The 19,713-nt window shown below is 46.2% G+C and overlaps 1 protein-coding gene across 1 annotated transcript in view; it reads right to left on the minus strand.

Annotated features, from left to right (window-relative positions):
- LOC144153169 (uncharacterized) overlaps positions 1 to 19,713 on the minus strand; it is an 82,326-nt gene that overhangs the window by 33,127 nt on the left and 29,486 nt on the right. The window lies entirely within an intron of this gene.

Below are 19,713 nucleotides of genomic sequence, written 5' to 3' on the forward strand. Positions count from 1 at the left end.
GCTTAAACTCTGACTACAGGCAGCGTATTGCGCCAGTGTTGTTTTGCTTTGTTCCCACGCCTCGCGTGCAGTTCGGCAGAGCATTGGCCAGAGCCAGGCCAATTTGAAGCGTGCGCTGCTTGCGATGTCATGATTAGAAAGATTTAAACAGGCCATTTTGAAACGTCGCTGCTTGCCATGTCATGACTAGAACGATAAATCAGTCCAATTTGTAGCACGCGCTGCTTGCCTTGTTATGATAAGACAGATAAAATAGGCCACTTCAAAGCGTGCGTAGCTTGTCAAGTCATGATTAGACAGATAACACATTGCCGCGAGACGTCGTATTTTATGTGTAGGAGTGTCATGGTCCCGGTCGGAGTTCTGCTCATCTTACCTTTCTGGCAGCAGAGCAAGGAAGGTGCCTAATTAGGTATTGAGTAAAAGCAAAAAAAGCAATTAAGGCCACCGGGAAAAAACCGCGTCACAAAGCGGATAAAGAACGCAACACCTAGCGCCAAACCCTACAGGTAAGCATCTTTTCTGCAGGAACCAAAGAAAATGCCACATTATGAAACCTAAAGGGACGCCCATACTTGCGATGTTTCGACACCCGGAGTGAAACGCAAGACGGCTTTGCAATGCATTTTTGCAACCGCTCTTGCGTCCTCGGCTTATTTTCCACATTGTGATCTTTATCGATCACTGATAAAATGGTGGGACAGGCAAGAGCCGACCGTTATTTCGTCCAAGAACCCCCATTCTGTGGATAAATCATTAGAGGTTGTGTGGTCATCCCGCTACCCACCATCTTTATTAGGCTCCTCCTCAGGAGTGGCTCGAAAACCCAGGTTCTGTTGAGGCGCAGTGTCGTTCCTCCTGCTCTTCACTTCCCCATGAGTAGGAGGAGGATGGGGGCTGAGAAGTAATTCTAGAATTGCTTTTATTGCGGAAAAGGGACTCATTGTCCGGCTTGTGGAAATGCAGGCTCAAAAAGGGACGGGCGGGGATAAAGTAGCAGCCTCGCATATAGTTTTTCATGTGCACTCAAAGGATGTGTTTTTTTCATTCCTACTGAACTCTTGGAAGTGTTGCCGATGGATGCAGTACAGACCAGGTGTTTCTGCTACCCGTGCTAGGCATCTTTTAAGTAAATAAATGGATATTTACCGTAATTACCCGATTCTAACGCGCGCCCGATTTTCCTGGCAAAAAAAAAAGCGAAAAAACTTGCACCTCCGATTGTAACGCGCACGGAACTTTGTGAGCAAGAAAAACGAATGCGAGAGAAACGGGCGATTTATTTCTCGATGTAATCCAACTCATCTCACTCCTCGACGCTCTCCGCTGACCACACCATCTCGTCCCTGGTGCGGTCAAGCGCGTTCGCGATGCCACACTTCTGAACGAACGTTCAACCATGGGCGATGGCATGCAGGAAAGAATGGTCGATGGGATCGTGGCCCACGCCTCGCACGCCAATCCCGCGAGCTTCTCCAGAAGCGCACGCTTCAGCCGACCGCTCGTTTTGAACACGTCAGAGCCGCTGCTGTCATTGCTGTTATCAAGCGCAAGTGGAACGATTTGATGATTTGTGTGAACGCTGATAGAAAAGCCTAGGCGCCTATGCCACAGAACAGGGAGGATTTTAGAGAAGCAAAGGTCTAGCTTTGCCTGTAGTGCCAGAAAAAGCGTAGTGGCGGCGTCGTGAACTACCCAGTACGCCCGCTTGATGGCGCTGTAAACACGGCTTTGTAAACATGGCGGATGCTTTTTGCACAGGCCGCTTGAGCTCCTTAATAACATGGCTGCCCTCGCACGGCGGCCGCCGGCTCGCTGCTCCACGACCGGACTCGACTCTCCTCCTCCCGCGCGCGAAAGGGGCGTCGAGTCCGGCCGTGGCTGCTCCTGCTGGCTCCTGGCTGGCACGCTGGTCGCGTGTTTACTTGCGCCGCGCTAGTGAAGTGATGTTACGCCAGGTGACCAGATGGCCTCGACTGGCACAGACCACAGTGAGCAGCAAGTGAGAACAAATCGTTTATTGACATCCGCAAGTTTACAGAGGCCAGGACATCATTTCATTTCGATCGCTGCAATTGTACGTCGCTTTCGTGACAACATTTTCTTTTTTTTGCCATAACAACTCGTTCACTTGCGCTAAGATTTCGAACGAAGGGCACAAATGAAGTATTGACGGCGACAACGGTTTCCTTTGCACCGTCTTTCTAGCGGAGTGCATAACACTCACCTTCTGTTGGAAGAATCGAATATTCTGGCCTCGACAGCTGCCTTCCGATGCGGAATTTCCCACATTTGTCATTCCACAAGCACTCAATTCCCGTGTTTTGCCAGTCCTCTCAACAACTGATGGACGCAAAAGCACATAACAGCAATAACAGTCACGAAACCGGTGCTCCGCGCACATTGAAACGGTCGGCCGTTGCAGCGGTTTCAATTTGAATTGGCGGCTTTGTGGTTGCGAATTCAGAAACGAGGTGGTGCACCAGTCGGCTGTTCGTAAAAAGTTGCGTACATTTTTGCTCAACGGATGTTTGATGCGGAACTTGTTAATAGTATTTTTAAATAACACATTGTAAGCGAACTGTGTGGGCTCTTTGAGTCACAGAATGAATGTTTTGTATTCTATACCAAAAGTAACATTTTGCCTGCGCCGTCTGGTGGGCTTGATGGTCGAAAACAGCGCTTTAGGTTGGTCCAGGTTGGTCACGTGGGGCGTCGATTTTTACGCCGCCTATTCGCCGCGAGCTCGACATGTAGGTGGCGACAGCGTCGCGCTGCTAGTGTGGATGCTCCGCTGAGCGGCCCGTAAGAATGCACACTGTGGGCGCGCTTCGTGCCTTTTTCTCGCCGTATGTGCGCGCGACAGGTGCAAACAAGAGTGGTATGCTGTAGTTCGGTTACTCAACGTTCAATGTATAGCATGGAAGCGGCAGTCAGTTTTCATTATTACGTCAAAAAACGCGACGACTCATCGGGAATTTCAGAATGGCCGTAATTGTGACAATGAACTTGTACGCTGTGGCTCGTAGCAAGCTCGATCTTTCCATACTATGGCTTTGAGCCTTCAATAAAAGCATAAATAGAAACAAATCAGGAAGCCTCGATCTCTGAAATTCAGTTTACAACGGCAATCTCAATCGCTTTCACTGGTAGCATGACGCATTCTTGCATTTGTGGGATGCTCTGAAATGGTAACACTACTTAACTGCCCCGAAATTCATTCTAAGAGCTTACGATATTTTTTGTGTGTTCAAAAGGCAACATAAAATTACTGAATTTTGATCAGCGCAGAGATATAAATGTAACCGCTCTAACGGGTCTTTTAAATGAAATTTTAGCGACTCTGAAGGAAGGTTTCATGAATAACGGTTTTGGATCACTTATTTACGGCTTTCGTCGCAAGTGAACTTGCGAATTGAATTGTCAACGCACGCAGTACAATCAACATCTCATGTTTACCTAGGTTTTCGCAAAGTGACAAGGCTTCTGGGACCTCACAGTGAGCACAAATTTTCTGTGACGGCTGCTCTGTTGACGATTTGCGTTCCTTTTAAAATCTAACAGATGCCTGCAACAGCGAGATGTGTTTGCATTCTTGCGTATAAGGTCGCTTACGAATCCTAAAGACGGCAATAAATGAAGTTGCGCTGTTTCAGATGTAGTAAAACATTTCCTTTTTATTTCTCGTTGCAAATCAGCGTAACGGGTTCCCGGTACCTACTTTGTTTTGCAAACTGAATATCGCCTTTGTCTTGGCATTTAATTCTTGAGGATTGGTTAAAAAATGAAATTCTGCGCATTTCATTTTCTTTTTTCGGGAAAAGGGGGGGGGGGGTGTCCTGCCAACGTTGCAAGAGCAGCGAGAAGAGAACGCATGTAACGCGCGCGAAAAGCCAAACTATGGTTATCAGTATTATTTACAATCGAAACTACACTAGGCGTCGTGTTCTGTAGCGGTGAAAATGCAGTACACGTATTTTCCAAAATGATTACCCCCCCTTTGGTCCGAGATTGTCCAGGAATTGTGGGACGCCTTTTTCAAAATTGTATTGAAAGCAAGCATTGTGGGAAAAAAAAAAAAAAAAACCAGCGAGTCATGCCACACACACACATGTGGGCAACGTGTATTATATATTACGCGTTTTCTCCTCTTTCTTTAAACTTAGGTCCACCTTAAGAGGTTCAGACGTGACCAAATTATGCATTTGGTTATGCTGAGTGAGACACGTTTCTGGACAAGGTGATTCATGTCGGATTTGAAAATGATATAAATGAAAATGACACACAAAATGCCACATGACTGACGCAAACTCACAACTGCTTAATTTTACCGAAACATTCCCCCTAAATACTCTTGCGCATCCATAGAAACGTATTTTAAATAATACGTAAAATTAGCAACTCGATACAGTTGAATAAATGTTTATTCCTCCTCCTGAGTATAACCAACGACTGTCCAAAAATGGTATTTATTTTAGAAAAGGTACGGGAAGGACACGATCACACAGACGCTTGCGGGTGTAAAATACGTGTCCGGTAATGTATGGGCGATAGCGCACGGGTCGTGTGCAGTGTAAATGTTTTTGTTTGTTTCTTCTTTCTATAAGGACGCAGCGCACTTTTACAAGGGTGTGGAATTTGCACGCGTATGCACAGGTCTTGTCGCTTCTTACCCGTTTCGCGTACTAAACTTTTATCCTTTAAATAATCGCCACGCCACCTTCAAAAAGCACCCTTCGACGTTCCCGAAACGGCAGACGACTGCACTCAACAATAAGAAAAGTGCAATGTGTGGAAGCAATGTTTATAACACGTTTCACACTCATGCGGTGACCACAGCGAAGATGTTTCGTGGAATTAAACCAGCGCATTAACGCGCAACGGCCGCTGATTATTGCGTTTCTAGAGGAAACGAGCACGCAGAGGTTACTATGTCATTGCTTACTGCCAAACGAGCACACATATTGGTTGTTTTGTCGTGTGCAGCACGCGTCTTGCGCCGCACGCAACGTGAAAAAGCAGACGACGCGAGAGCGCCATCCACACTAGGAGCGGTTCGTCCCGCCGCCGCCAGGGGCCGACTGTGTTCGCGCTCGGGGCGAATAGGGAAGACAGGGAACGTCCAAGCTTGAGAGGCCTGCCTATGCTTTCTGCGTCCGTAAAATCGTTGCTGTAAGCTTTGGCGCTACCTTGAAATGGCGATGGCGATAGGTGGGACGAAATTTCCGCTGTTTCGGCAGTTTCGGTTTCGTATCCGATTCTAACGCGCATGCAATTTTTCGACCTATTTTTCCGGAAAAAAGTGCGCGTTAGAATCGGGTAAGTACGGTATTTCAGTGATTTAACCTTAGCAAATAAGATCTATTTGAAGTAATAAAGGGTGTGGTTAAGTTCAATCCACTTGTCTCTGGTTCCGCTCTTTGTAGAGCGACGTGAGTGAATTCAAGTGACGTCGCATGGGTAATCGTTGTGGGTGTCGTTTAGAGCTCCGCTTTCCAACAACCTTCACAAAGGGGATTAGCCCACTTTTTTTTTTTTTTTGCTAGAACGGCGGTCCAAAGGCATAATGCGTCACCGCTGACTCTCGGGTCAGCTGGGATGCATTCACGTTTATAACAATCTCGTTAACGTTGCTGCGTGAAAAACGGCACCGCTATTCGCGTTTCACGTTTCTTTTCATATTGCTACGGGCAACTATTCACAAGGGCACATCGGTTAAAAGGAACACAGTAACAGGTTTAATCACCTGTCCGAACCAATCAGTCCCGCGGTCTCTTCCTTCGTCTTCATCTTCCTCTTCTCCAGCCAATCTCTCTGACTAAACTGGCTCACACCACTACGGGAACTGTCCTCCTCAGGTTTCTGTATTCTTGACCCACTACAACAAAAAACTGCAGCGTCCTCTGGGCATGGTTTTAAAGACTAATACCCCGGTTTTAAAGTCTAACCAAAATAAACTACCTCTATTCATACACATAGGCGAAATTTATATTAAACTAGGCAAATTAACCACCTCTTAGCGCAAGTAATCTTTACGTGACTGAACCATTCATCCTCAAAAAACGTGGTTGAAGCCTTTTTCATAGGAATCGGTATAACACGAAAGTGAAATGTGCCTTCACAGGAGCATTTTTTTTTTTTTTGCATATTTATATTACGTCGGTATGGCACCGTTAGACGCATCAAGGTTAGACGTTGGAATGCACGAGCCGAAACTTTGTGTACAATATGACTGAAACCACAGCCCCTTGAAAACCGTTCGAACGAAACGGAACTGAAACCGAAACCGAAAGCACTAGGCGAGGGAGGGTGCCTCAATTCAACCGCGTCCCGCGTACACGAAGAGTCAAGGCACCCTAAAAACTGTCGGCGCGCATTAGTTTCATGATGAACTACTTCGCTTCACTCCTCCTAGATGAATGCACCGCCTAGACGACACCTGAATGAAGGAAGAAGTGGGAAAGATATAAGGCGCGTTCGTAGATATAATAGAGAGTTTTAGCCGCCCGTTTTTCACGGTCCGCTCGGCTCCGATAGCAAGCGGGAGTGCCATTGCGCATGCGTGGCCCACTTGGCCGCGAACGGCATTGGCTCCGGTTGCGCTGAGCGTTCCGCCGATACCGGAGCGGACCGTCGAAAACGGTTAGCTATAACCTGCTAATTGCGCCCGAATTGGTAGCGCAGTGGGCAGAGCGCTGAGTACCTCCCGTGGCTGCGAGTGAGTTCGTGTCTCGAATCTGGGCGCAGCCGCGTTGAATGGAACTTCCTGTTAAAAGATACTAAAGGTTTAATATTATCTTGTTTTGGCAGGAAAATCATGCGTTCCGCAGCCCTTTCGGTCTTTATTCTACTGCCAAAGATGCCTCGTTTACTTAGAAATAAGCAGGTAAAGCTGGCAGTTCCTCCTGCTTTTTCCAGACTCACAGAATTTTTTTTTTTCCAGATGGGCAGTGGCGAACACCAGCTACAGTTTCCTGCTTCTGTTTTTTAATGACTATAACGAGCATGTCACAAATCGCCCAGAGCGAGCCAGGAGCCTATATTTAGTAAATCCTTCGTCCCTGCGTTTCATCAGTGCCCGCTCTTATCGGTTTCCACTTTCATTGCAAATATTAGAAGCTATACAGAAAGTGTTTTTAAGGTATATTTTCATGGCGGTGTACGCCCAAATTCATTCACCCAACCGCGTTTTGTTACGCCGCCCCTGGCGAATCTTTCCTTGGAAGTACAGTTGAACCTCGTTGTAACGAACACTGACATAGCAAATTATCGGCTATAGCGAACTAAATATGAACTTTGGTTGGTCACGCTTCATTTAAATGACACGCATTCTTTTATAACAAAAGTGAAAGTGAGAGCCACGTGCACTATCGGATATAACGGAGAAATATTCGACCAGTAGGCTGAGAAGCTATTTGGAAAAGCTCCGGGTGCCCAAAACTGCAGAAGTAGAAAAGGCCCCTTTGTTTGTGGACACTGTGGAAAACTTCATCCTGCTCAGTGCTTGGAACATCAACCAGAAAAAGATCACATCCTTCTTCGAAAGAATAGGAACGCAGGCCTGTTTCGTCAGAAGAACTTTATTCTGTTGTAACTTCCCGTTTCATGTTCTGGTTCATTGAGCTTTAAATACCACAAGGGGAAAGACAAGGTTAACCTTGTTCATGGTAAATTCGAAGATTAAAAGAATGCGTTTTTGTATCTAGGAACTTTTGCGGGAGTCAGATTACCGAGTGATTTTAACCGATTGTTAGCTCTGTTACAATGCATATCGGATATAACGAAAAATTACTGTACCGACACTACTTCGTTATAGCAACATTCGACTGTAGTGCTACGTGGCAACTGGTGCAAAAAATACACACGTACATACGGATGCAGTTGTCCGCTGTTTATTTCAAGTTTATTGCGGTAATTTTCCGATTTTGCCTCTGGCTGTTTCAAATATATATATCGTGAGCATTCTTTGGCATACTCCCGGCGATGGAGAATTCCGGACGACTATTCCCGCATTTCGTCTTCATCTGTAAATGCTCATCAGTACCAGCCCATGCGGCAGGGTTTCCTCATTTATGTGCATGAACATCACCCTCGTGTGTTTGGGGTTCTTTCTGCTAGAACGCTTCAATAAACGCCGTTCCTGGCCCTCGCCTCTCAATATGCTTTAGTGGTCACCACGTATGGTGTAGGCTATCGCGCGTTAACCTGAACCATGCATCTTTTGACTGCGCTTGAGTGCAAGGCGAAAAATTGTAATGCAGTTAGCAATGGAACAAACCCTACCGCCTGAATATATAGATGCGTATGGTTCAGTGGCAACTGCGTATGGCAGGCCATCGCACGTTAGGCGGCCTGTGTGCATCTTTTGACTGCCCTTGTGGGCAAGGCGAAGCATTTCAAGAAAACTGGAAAGATGATGTAATGTCTGCAATCCAAAGAAGCTGTAGATAAGAAAGGCGGTTACATTAGTTACAAAGCGGCCACACAGTATTATGCCCAATACTTGCTTTTTACTATGCTGTTATGACGCTGTGTCAGTTGTGAGAACCCGTGACCTAAACCCACAGTTAATGACTGTGGGAAAAAGCATAATACCGCACCGATTTGAGTTCTCGGGAATTATTTTTATAAGGCAATTGATTCGTTTATTTCTATGCCCTTTGTTTTAAAGGAAGCTTATATGGCTCAGTTCTGTGTATTTCCTGTTGCCCGCCAAAGAAACCTCCCGAGGCTAAACGTGTTTCTGAAGCGCGAGGCGTAGGAATACGAGAGTCCCGATGTGTGTGAACTGTTATGTTTCAAACGGCCTGTGGTCTGGGCGTTGAGCGAGAAATTACAGAACACACCGAGATGCTTTTTTCGTCGCGAAAGAGCTCGGGCTTCCTCTTGAGCGCGGCACAGTTCCGGAACGCGTGGAGAAAGCATGTCTTCCATTGATGCTACTTAAGTCACAGGATAAAGTGGTCAGACCGGTATAAGGACATAGGCAACGGTTTCATGCTTCTTTTCTACGTGTGAAAAAACCTACTTTCGGCAAACCCACTTTTATCGCGAATGCTCAGCAGGAAATGGCCCTAAATGTATGCGTCTTCCTTAGGGAGGACTGCCGTCAACGTTCACTATAAATGCAATGTGCTCATACCTTTTAGCTAAATTCCGTCGTGTGCTGAAATCTTCGCTGGTCATCCGCTTTAACAGTGTGAAATAGCTTATCATTTTTGTTTCTTTTCCAGTTTATCAACGGTTTCTGGATTTGTTATTATGCTGTGGCTGGCACCAGATACATGGAAAGTAAGTACGTGCAATGGGCGCTGTGACCCTTTGGGCCAACGCCGACTATACTTTTTTCAATTCGTCAAGCGCGTGAAAGTAATTTTTACTGATATGGCATATTCGTTCCTTTAAGCGAGGTGCGTGCAGCGTACGTTGAGCCCAATGGAGGGCGTACAATCTGTGGAGGGGGTACGCAGTTTATTGCCTAAACCCCAGCCAGTAAGCGAGGTGCGTGCAGCGTACGTTGAGCCCAATGGAGGGCGTACAATCTGTGGAGGGGGTACGCAGTTTATTGCCTAAACCCCAGCCAGTAAGCGAGGTGCGTGCAGCGTACGTTGAGCCCAATGGAGGGCGTACAATCTGTGGAGGGGGTACGCAGTTTATTACCTAAACCCCAGCCAGTAAGCGAGGTGCGTGCAGCGTACGTTGAGCCCAATGGAGGGCGTACAATCTGTGGAGGGGGTACGCAGTTTATTGCCTAAACCCCAGCCAGTAAGCGAGGTGCGTGCAGCGTACGTTGAGCCCAATGGAGGGCGTACAATCTGTGGAGGGGGTACGCAGTTTATTGCCTAAACCCCAGCCAGTAAATCTGAGGTCACGTCACCTTGAAATAGATCGAAAAAGTAAAACGAATCAAACTATACTCGCCTTAAAGAAAAACTTAGGCCAGGCCAACATGCCATGAGAAAGAATATGGGAACTACGCTGCGGCATAGGAAAAGAACGCCTTGTTTTAAAAGTAAGCATCGTTTCAAGCGTATTTTTCATCCCTGACAAGGTAGTCCTCCTCTGGACGCCCCACGCGATTTCCACGCTTTCATGACCCCTCCACGCGACTCTTCAACCGGGAAATATTACATGCATCTTCAAGCCAATACCGCGTTGTTTCAAAGTGACCGTCGTAGTTTCAGAGAATTCGTCCCCCAATTCTAGCTTTGTGATTTCTACACCACAAACATTTGTAATGTAAAATTTTGTTTTAGTGCTTCTATTCGATTTTTCACATGTTCCAATCAACTGTATGCCTAAAAAGCCAACAAGTTTTTTGTGCTTAGTCAGACTAAATAAAAATGTATTTAGAGAGTCTTTTTTGGGGCAAAAGAAAGAATTGTAGTGAACGTGATGCACTTCGGCTCTCAATCCAGCAATTTAAACTTATTTTTTTTTCTCAAGGACTTGTGTGAAATTTAAACAAGCTCGGGAAGGTACTTATGAAACCCGCGACAAACCAGCCTTTGTGGGCTCTTTTTTTGTTTATATGCACCGTCCTAAGAGTGTTATAAGGGAAGCATTCAAGGCGCCTATCACGAAGGAAACCGGGCCATCTCCACTAACGTGAAACCAGGGGAGGGCCAAGGCATGCAGTGTATAAGTGTATCCTTGGCTCCTTGGCGTTTTTGCCCAGCGGAGATGAAACCGTTTGGCGCATTGGTGTTTTTGCCCAGCGGAGATTAAACCGTTGGGGGGCCGAGGTATACAGCTGTGCTGCAAAAGTCTGGCGTCTTTCAAGTACGAAGCGTTCTAGTGCGAGGCGTTCGAAAACCAGTGTCCCGGAGCGTTCTTTTAGTACGCGTTACGTTCTATCACGAGTTCGATTCCCGGCCGCGGCGCCCGCTTTTCTGATGGAGGCGGAAAGCAAAAATGGCCCTGTGTACGAGATTTCGGCGCGCGTTAAATATCCCCATGGGGTCAAAACTAATCCGGAGCCCTCAACTACGGCGCGCCTCATCGCCTGCGTTGCGTCGGCGCGTTAAACCCTACAATCAATCAATCACGTTCTAGCCTGAGGCGCTGGAAAACGAGTGTCCCGGTGTTTCAGTACCGTGGCTACATGAAACGATGACGACAGGAGACGCCGAAGCCCGACTCCCCAAGGGGTTTCACCCCTAAATGCCCCATGTGCAACAAAATTGAAACAAAGTGAACCTGAATAATATAAAGGCGCCTAATGCTGCATCATTTGAGTATTCGACACACTTGTACAAAGGTGGTCGCATTTTTGACGAAAACATTAGGAGTAAAATTCTGTGCAGCAACTGATTTGTTTGTTCAGGTTGAAACGAGTTTAAAAAGAGGGCTGAGTAGAGTGAGGTTCGTGTAGGTGTACCGTGCTGAACCCATGTCGAGGTCAGCTTGCCTCAACTGACCTCAGCAGCTATGCGAGGTCAGTCCGAGAATTGCATTCAATTTGACCCTCAAGTGAAAGCCAACGAGGCCATTTGCACGTTCTGGTGACGTATCTGCACTAACTTTTGGCAGAACTGCAAAGTACTCTCATGTGTAGTCTTGATTCCTTGGTTGTGGGGTTTTAAGCACCGACACACTGCAGGCGATGAGGCGCACCGTAGTGGAGGGCCCCGGATCAATTTTGACCACCTGGGGACCTTGAACGTGCGCCGAAACCTCGTACACCGGGCGTTTTTGCTTTTCGCCTTCATCCGAAAAGCGGCCGCCGCAGCAGGAAATCGAACAACCGACCTCGTGCTCAGCAGCGCAACGCCTTAGCCACTCAGCGAACGCGGCTGGTCACGTGTGGTCTTAATTTACGCTTTATCTTGTGTATGCGCTTGCCCATTATGCGATACATTTTCCTCTTCGTGCCGGGGAGTATCTTACACAGTGTGGCTCGCAACAAAATTGCAATGGAGAGGCATCAGCCCCCTTGCAAACGCTTGCGTGGGCGTATGGGTGTTTTTTTTTTCGTGTGTGTGTGTGTCGGTGCGCGCGCACGCGTAGTATACTACAGTACTGTAGTACACTAGGGCGAAGTGTACGGCGAAGTGTAGTCTAGGCTGCGACGGCTCGCTGCTTCCGCGGTAATAACTATGGCTCGAACTCGTACGGACGCGTCGCGTTGCCTCTCGAGCGCGATGATGCGTTACGTAAAATGGACTGTGATGCTAGTACAGGGCCGAGTAGGCGGCGGAAGAGAATGGAATGGGAATGGTGGCGGTGGTATTCCTAGACTGGGGAACTTTGAATAGAGCGACAGGCAGCCAGTCCCCCGCTGAGCGAGCAAAGGTGGCCGCTGAAACAGTCAGAGCGCGAGGCAAGGTTGGCAAGGTGTGGGGATAGCAAGAAGCGTGCGAGGAACGCGAAACAAAAGGCTTTTTAAACCGGAGTAAAGCGTTCGCGTCGGGAAGTACTCAAATTCGCAAAGGAGAAAAAATATGATGCTTACGCATTCATAAAGGGTCGATGAAGACAGTTTATTGATAAGACGCCTTTCTTCTGATAACAATGACCCCAACTTTATCGTAAACTTCGGACAACTAAGGAAGCTATAAATGAAAGCTTGTTAAGCAGTGGCGACTTACCTGATACTTTCCCGCGAAGTTTCTATGGCTTTATAAAATGTCGGTTGTTCGCATCGACCGTAGGCCTGAAATATAGCCAATAAACGTGACTGTATGATTGTAAGGTGACCTAATAACTCGTTGAATAGTATCCCCGGAATGACAAAGTACGGTTAACACACTTATGATTATATTGTTTAGTCATGGCCCATTGTACGTTACTCCTGCCCAAATTACGTCACTCTAGCACGAAATTTCAGACTTTTTCAATGCGTCTTGGGTTTTTTTGGTTAAAAACGTCTTTCGCGACTGTAATGCAGCTGAGTGAGGTCCTGAAGCCTCGTTCTTTCAAATTAAAGAATGTCGTACTTTGTCTCCATGGCCCCTCGAAGGACCAGCGATGAATCTTCCAAAACTTTCCCTTATCGATTCCGCGCAGGGCTTACCTGCATCATGCAGGGGATGAAAAATACGCTCGGAAAATTTAGGGCGTTTGCCACTGTGACCTCTACACAGATGATGGGGTGTTCACGTCGCGTCTATTTGGCGAAGCTGGACCCGTTCAGCAAGGCCAGGACACAGCCGGACGATTCATTGGAGTTAAGCATCACCTCACTTATCGTAACTCGGCCTTGAATACCTTTTTTTCGACGTATAGACGCCACGTGGGGTCCGTTGGAAAGCAGAAATGAACTACGCCGACAGCCTTGCGATATTTTTATCACATGTCGGCGGCGCTTCAAAGGTATCTTTTTTTAATAACCCTTCAGTGTTTCAAGAGGCGGGAACACCCCTTTCAATGTCTTGGCACTCTCGCAGGTATTCATTGGCCCGTCTACGCCAGAGTTTCATTTCTTAACAAAAGCTTTAGCGTAGGCCTCCGTCGTACACGAACGAATCGCTCGCTTTCACAGCCAAAGTTTCTGGTGATGTGTGTGAAACTGCCCACAACGATCCGCATTCTCTTTTGCAGGTTATGAGGTGTACGAGATTCCTTTAAATGAGTCAAGGCAACTGCAAGAAAACGCTACGAGTGACCCTGGTCCTTCACCGTTGGCAAAACTGGCACAGGCCACCCCCAACCAGAAGAATCAAGTGCCGGTTAGCCAGGGTAAAGTGCGATTGGAATATGTGCACCTTCGCCAGTCGAATTCCTTACGATTCAGTCGCAGGCCCCTTCGAGATTGCAAACGTATCAGTCCCTTAGCCGAGTGCCTGCGAGGCCTTTCACCCTGGCTGAAATGAGAGTGCCTGAGAGTCTTCGCTGTCACCTACTCGGCCAGTCAGTGTCCTCATGACCATCATCACCCCCGCCAACCTCTTTATGTTTACTGCAGGACGAAGGCCTGCCTATTTCTTCCAGCTAGTCCTGTGTTGTGGTGGTCTACTCCATTCTTTATCTCAAACTTTTCTGATTTCACCTCTGAATGAGTTAATGGTTTTCCATTCCTTCCAGTTCCATCTCTTAATAGCCAGTCTGTTACCGTGAATGTACCCGGTTTGCTAGTTATCGATGTTTCATGCCCATCACACGTTTACTTGGTTTTCCTATTTCGAGCTGGGTATCGTGCCCCCGCGTTGGTTCTCTTATATGGGTGACTCGTTTCCTGCATGTCCCCAAGCGTTACTCTTACTATCCTTCTGGTTAACGAGCGACCAGAGATACGTGATAACGAAGTGTGCACAGAATTTACAAGGTGCGACTGGTTCGTAAGTTTCTCGAACATTGTACCGGTGGTCTCTGGTGGCAGATGGCGCGATTATGCAGATTTGCCCCATACCCCAACGCGCTTCGCACCCCGCAAACTTTTTTTGCGGCCGACAGTACCAACATGCCCAATTTTTCAGATTATGCGTATGGTACTTTTAATGCATTTTCGAGTGATGCACGATTGAATGCATTGGATGCACGTAGTAGAATTAAAATTGACAGTCCATGTCGAACGGTAGGTTGCAGGGTATCTTTACCCATCTCAGGCCGTCGGCAGTTTGCTCCGAAAGTCATTTTGACGAGCGTTAAAAACGCGACTGGGTATGTTCCTGTAAATCAAATGTGTGTAACTCTGGGGGCCCGAGTAATTGAATGTAAAAACACCTGTTCACGCAAATCATCTTCCATAACCCCCACTAAGCCGGAAGCAAGGTCGTGGGACTGAGGACCCAAACAACAAGGTACCTAAAATACCTGATGTGCTTTGAACGCTTTTCCTGGCGCGCTCTCAAGCCGTGAGGGGCCGCACTTCTATGGGGTTCTGTTTTCCTTCGTGTAACCTCCCCGAATCACACGCTGGTTGGCGGGTGCTCGTTTTGGTTCATTTGGCATTTTGTCGCCGTTTAGCTCATGTTTCAAGCACAGCGACAGCACTATTCTTTGCGGCGTGGACATTGCATAGTGATCTGTCACCCCACGTCCTCAAGTTGGATCCCCGTCCCTACCGAGATTTTTAAAACGGAAGCTTTACTATGCTACATCTTTCAAGGTCATTCGTCGCGTACCAAGTGACCTTCAGCCGCAGGCGTGCAAGCGATGTTTTTCCTTCTCGTCCCTTCGCTAGCTCAGAGCATCGCCAGCTGGGCCGTCTGCGCGTGCGCTTCAGTGCAAGCGAATCACGTGACTAGGCGGGCGAGGGTGTAACTGCTGCTTTGCCGAAGCTTGGTCCCTCAGTCTAGGAAAGGATCACGTGCCAGTTGGCGTGTCTGTGCGCGCACTTCCGCGCAAGCGAAAGATGAATACAATGATCCAGAAGATATAGCAGCACGGCAGGCTGCAAAACCTCATACGCAAACTTTCACGAAACACTGTGTGCATAGTCCCTGATTGTTTTCGCTGGTGTTAACTAGTTATAGAAACGTTTAACATGAGCCATTTGTTCTTGGGTTAAATGGGGCACATGGCACATGCATTTTCCCAACCTATCCATGTGGACAGCGCCGAATTTTTCGCCTCATAATACATGCACTGCTTTCGCAATAAAAAATTACTCGCCAGCGTTTATTTGAGGAGGGCACTAATATTGAAACAATTTTGTCGCCTCTTCGAGGTTTTAAGCATGACCTATTTGCGTAATCTCAGTGGCACCTAGTACTCCTGCTAAAGACTTTACCGAGCTACCCATGATAAGAGACCTACAGCGCGTCGCGTTCACCATATTGGCGCAGGAGTTTGGTGGGCATTCGACATCGTCTTCTTTCTTGAGACTGCACTCAACCTCGTATCTGACGTGGTCATGGAGGTGAACTTGTGCTCACAGGTACGTCGAGAACGGCACCATACATTGCGATGCTTCCTGACGCGTGTTTCCGGTTGGAATGCAGCATTCATCCATTCTTATTGCTGTGCTGTAGTGTTCAAGATGAATTACCGACTCGCCCAATCCTGCATTTAACTTAACTATCTTCCTGACGAGCTCGCTGGGCCACTATCTCGGCTACGAACGCTTGGTGGCTTGCAGTTAAATAAACGCCTTATCACTCGAATGAAAATAAACAAAACACCTTAGGTAAAAAGTTCTGTTATAATGGTATGAGCGGAAATATCACCCGTTTCTCAATACAAGTTTTTTTATACATTTTAGCACTGCATGTTAAAATGAATAGCCTTTTATTAATGTCTAAAATAAGCACAAAAATGGCTTGAGGATATCTCTTATTGGTTGCAGTTGTACAACTGAACCGCCGTAACGCATCCCAACAGCTAAGTGTTACGCGGTGCGTTCCTGACTGCAAATCTTATCTACAGCCATAAAATTTGTGATGGCTTTTAGATAAAACCACTTTTTTCTAGGAAACACAGTGCAGTGGGCTACGCAGCCGCCGGGGCGCTACGTAGCCCACGCCGAATGGTTGGAGGGTTCCTTGGCGATAAAAGTGTTCTGGAGACTTGAGCAAAAGGTATTCCTTGCTCTATAGGAAGCTAGGCCTGCGATGCAACTTTATTCGTCTATTCCGAACGCCAGTGCAGATGCAGTGTTAAAACGAAGGAATTACCGTCCCTTATTTGCTATAAAAGGGCAGTGTTAAAACGGAGGAATTACAGTCACTTATTGGTCATAAAAGCTATCAAATTCTTGTCCCATAGCACACCCCTTTAAAAGGTGTTATGAAAGAAGAGTGTGAAGGTGAAAATAAGGTGGATTTGAACACCCCAAAAATAGTGTGAAGGCTATGAACATGCTATGAAAATGAACATGCTAAAATAAGGGTGTAGGGTTACTGGACACCTTAAAGCGAGAGTGTGTAACCACGTGTTGCAATGGGGATCGGCTGAGCACGCTGCATGATATACTGAATACCTTCCGCATGCGGAGCAGTATATACCTTGCCACAAATGAAATAAGAAGGAAGATCAGCCGAAAACACGCGAATTCGTCGGCTCTCCTTGCTTTTATAGCCAGCAGAAGAAAGTAATTTGCCAGAGTCGGTGGGCTTGTGGCGAAAATGAAACATTTAAGTGCTAATTTCATAATTATCCTGATTACGGTCAGCATAGACAAGTCAGCCCACAGATTTGCAAAAACTTTTGATCATAACGCGGAGCTGCAAAGCCCTGTAGTTATTACGCTAAATACGTCATGTGACATGACCTACCAACGATCAGTTCCACACCCTTTCAATGCCCCCCAAGGCGTCTATTGCTTCACTACCCTTTTTTCTACGTAAAATGGTGTTTGCACAACATTAACAACAACAACAGAAACAGAAATAGGTGTAACAACCCTGCAACTCTTACGACAGCTTTTGGAGTGGACTACGATGCTATAATTGTAGGGTGTGCGTTCATGGAATTTACTTTAAGAGCGAAGCTTTTTAGCAAATTTCAATTTTTCGCGTATGCAGTTAAAAATACCAAGAAAATGCCTAGTGCGCGAACGTTGGCACGGGCCTCGCGGCGAACTCCCTTCCGCAAACAGAACTAAGAAAATGCCTAGTGCTAGTGTGTGCTTGCTTCGCGACTACTGCCCATCGTCCCCTGCACACGTTCAAGTCAAGCATACCCACTTATGGAAATTGCCCAAGATTACAACGACCGCCCGACGCTTAACAAAACCAAGAAAATGCCGAGCGCTCATGTGTGCGTCCCTCGCGGCGACTGCCCAGCGTACCGGGTACACACTTGTCAAGCCAAGCATGCACTTAAGGAGATTGGCCAAGATTGGCCAAAGAAATCCAGCGTTCGCCGTAATCGTGGCAACACTTGCTCGAAAAGAGAAAGACATAGCGTACGCCCCCCCCAAGGGGATGTCCAATGATTTCCCCTTCCAAAAAAATGAAAGCAGTTCACACTTACAGTAACACTGGAGTAAAGGTCGTTGCGGCAGCGAAGAAGAAACCGGCTGATATTGTGGACTTAAATTTTCGTGATGGTCGTTAAGGCTGCGTACAGCTTCGCTACCTTCATGTCTTACGCATTAGTGTAAGCTTCATTATTTTTTGTGTAACATTAAAATATTTTCTGATACCAGCAATAGAGTGAGCAAATAGTGTTGTCTTTCTACTTTATCTAGGGCAGAGTTTTTAGTATGATTAGTACACACAAGAGAAGGTTTAGGTGGCTAACGATGATTGCTGTGGTGTATTATTATCGCAAAACAACTGTTAATAGCATAATGATAATTATATTCTGATGTGAAGGGACCGTACTGCTTTGAAGTCAGAATGTTCGAGGTAGACTTGAACACTTTCAACGAGGAGTGGGGAGCATGTTTTGTACCTCACGGGGTGGAGAACTATATGCGTGGGGTAAATATTTTATTAATCGCCTAATTAAATACTTATTTTATTATTAAGAATGGATCATTTATTATTATTAATTAATAAATCGTATTATCATAATTGTTATTTTGTTTATTTATTTTAAATAAGTAATTCGTATTGTATAGGGAAAATTTTTTGAGACAAAATTATCTAGTATGCTACAAAATAATATTCCAAAACAATTTTGGAAAGCTACAAACCCGTCTCCGGCCCACCAATAAGATTGTATAACGATGACAACGTAGAACTTAGTGATACTGAGTCGTCTGCAGCACTTAACATGGCCTTCTCCTCAGTTTTCACTAAAGAAACCAGCATGAGCACCCCCATTTCGTAGGTTCTGGTCATTAATGAACAAATTTCCCCTATAATATCCACACCTGAAAGAAGAACAAAAATATTCATTTAAATGAAACTATTATCTGCAAGGCGACCGGACGAAATCAACTCCAAAATGCTCAAACTGCGAAATATTCTATTAGTGCCGTGCTCGCATTGCTTTTTTCTCAATCATCATTGTCAAGCTGCATCCCCATTAAATGGAAGCTTGGGAAGATTGTTCCAACCTTTAAAAGTGGTAATAGGTCAACACCGTTGAATTAACGCCCCATTTCAATTACATCCGTACCATAAAAAATATTATCACACGTAATTTTTTCGCTCATCTTTAATCACCTCGATCGCCTAACATTCTCTCCACATCGCAACATGGTTTTCGCAAGGGGCTGTCCTGCGAAACGCCACTGGCCTCATTTGCACATGATTTGCTCGTAAAACTTGACAGCAACATCCAAACAAACGCAATTTTCCTCGATGTTCAAAAGGCATTCTGCAAGGTACCCCATCGTCGCTTAATGTATAAACTATCACTGCTAAATCGTGACCCATTTGCACTTACTGTATCGAAAAATTTCTTCTTGGACGAGAGCAATTTGTCGTAGTCAAGAGCGCACAATCTAACACAGCATCCGTTTTCTCCGGCGTACCACAGGGTACAGTAATCGGGCCGTTGCTGTATTTAATTTATGTTAATGATTTGCCGTCGGACATTTCTAATACATTCGCCTATTTGCGGGTGATTGCCTGTTATATTACGTGTAAGCAAGACCAACTTCATCTACAGAGTGGTCTTATTTGTATTGAAAATTGGTGTAACGATCGGCAAACGTCTTTAAACGTATCAAAATCAAATTTTCATTTTCGGTGTGTGCATGCCCATTATTTCATAATTACACCGTTCAAGGCTCTTTATTAGGCGTTCATATCACCAAGAACCCATCTTGGGCCGTGCACGTGAACAAAGTAATCGCCAGCGCCAGTAGATTTCTCAGCTATCTGCAGCACGCGATGAAATTTGCTCTTTCACACTAAAAACTGCTGGCCTATAAAA

The sequence above is a fragment of the Haemaphysalis longicornis genome, unplaced genomic scaffold (assembly GCF_048455015.1).
Source record: "Haemaphysalis longicornis isolate Haplotype H1 unplaced genomic scaffold, Haemaphysalis longicornis Haplotype H1 scaffold_9, whole genome shotgun sequence".
Classification (NCBI taxonomy): domain Eukaryota; kingdom Metazoa; phylum Arthropoda; class Arachnida; order Ixodida; family Ixodidae; genus Haemaphysalis; species Haemaphysalis longicornis.